General features: G+C 41.2%; 1 protein-coding gene across 1 annotated transcript in view; it reads left to right on the plus strand.

The window, feature by feature from the left end:
• KIAA0391 (KIAA0391 ortholog) overlaps window positions 1-1,853 on the plus strand; it is a 152,813-nt gene that overhangs the window by 125,636 nt on the left and 25,324 nt on the right. The gene's annotated exons all lie outside the window — the stretch shown is intronic.

The raw sequence follows: 1,853 nt of genomic DNA on the forward strand, positions 1-1,853 counted from the left end.
GATCCTCTTGCCTCAGCCTCCCGAGTAGGTGGGACTACAGGCATGCACCACGATGCCCAGCTAATTTTTTCTATTTTTAGTTGCCTGACTAATTTCTTTCTATTTTTTAGTAGAGACGGGGTCTCGCTCTTATTCAGGCTGGTCTCAAACTCCTGACCTCAAGCAATCCTCCTGCCTCAGCCTCCCAGAGTGCTAGGATTATAGACATGAGCCACCATGCCCAGCCGAGAATGCTCTTTCTTAAATGGACGTCTGAAAATGTCACTTCCCTGCTACTACCACACTCCAGAGGCATCTGGTCACAAAACCCAAGGTCCTGTGTGCCTTATGCAAGAGTCTTGATTATTTGACTCCTGCCTAGTTCTTGGCCTTGTCTCTTACCTCTCCTCGGCTCTTCCTTCTCCCACCTTGCACTGTACTCTCCACTGATCCTAAAATTTGTTTTTCCCTCAACATACCATGCTTGCTTGCTGTTTCATTCATCTGTACCTTTACATTTGCTGATTCTCTTTTTTTTTGGAGATAGAGTGTCTTGCTCAGTCACCCAGGCTGATGTGCAGTAGCTCAAATACAGCTTACTGCAGCTTCGAATTTCTGGGCTTGAGCAATCTTCCTGCCTCAGCCTCCCGAGTAGCTAGGACTACATAGGACTACAGGCACGCACCACCACACCCAGCTAATTTTTAAATTTTTTGTGGAGACAGGGTTGTCCAGGCTGGTCTCAAACTCCTGGCCTCAAGCAGTCTGCCTCAGCCTGCCAAAATGCTAGGATTACAGGTGTGAGCCACCGTGCCCAGCCCATTGGCTAATTCTTTAATCTAGAATGCTCTCCCTTTCCCCCTCCACCATCTGACTGGGGAGTTCCATTTTAGCTTTCAAAACATTCCATAGGCTCCTCTTTTCTCTTGCCCTTGTAGTGGTTCTACCAGCATCTTTTGTTTACTCACATTGGGCCATAAACTCCTTGAGGAGAGGGACCATGTCTTGTTCACCCTTATATCCACCTGTGCTTCCAGCAGTGCCCAGAGCAGAGCAGGTACATTCATTTGGGAAATTTGTGTGTTATTTGTATTACCTTAGAATCGTATATATTACAATGATTTATTTATGTCTGTCTCCCTACTATGGAATGAACTCATTGAAGAAAAGAACTGAATCTTAATGATATAAAGATCTAAATATCCCAGCACCTCAAGTAGTGAATGTCATATGTGGATTGTGTTAAATTTAATAAACTCAGGCTGAACCTGCTCTGTATGTATCCTGCTGACTTTCAGATTAATCTTTAGACATACTCATTCAGAGGTTACTGTCTCAGAAGATCTCTAGGGATCCTTTTTTATTTTTGCTCTTTGGGGTTACTGTATGTGCTGTTGTTGCTGTTTTTTAACCTTTAGATGATGTTTTTCTTCCTTTACAAAGGTAGTGTACATGTTTATTTCGGGGTGGTCAAATAATGTCAAATGATAGAAAGTGAAAGCTCTTTCCCTAGTCCTACTCCCCAAAAGAAATCACTGATAACAGTTTAGTGTGTATCTCTTAAGACTATTTTCAGCACATACATACATGATTATTTTGCACAAAAATGCCATAATTAAACATTCTAAAATTTGCATTTTCCTTAATATATATGTTTCATATATTTCTAAGTGCAATATTTTGGAAGTTTTAAACAGTCAGGTTAGGGCTATGTTCTGTATTGTGACTTTGTTCCTGGCCAGCGTAGAGGGCTGTGCTCAGCTGACGTGTTTTACAACCCAGTGATCACTCCTCACATTATTTGCAGAGTTCTCTTTTTTTTTCCCTAAAGACCAACTCTTTATTTATTTATTTATTTATTTATTTATTTATTT

The sequence above is a fragment of the Propithecus coquereli genome, unplaced genomic scaffold, assembly GCF_000956105.1.
Source record: "Propithecus coquereli isolate 6110/MARCELLA unplaced genomic scaffold, Pcoq_1.0 Scaffold116, whole genome shotgun sequence".
NCBI classification, from domain to species: Eukaryota; Metazoa; Chordata; class Mammalia; order Primates; family Indriidae; genus Propithecus; species Propithecus coquereli.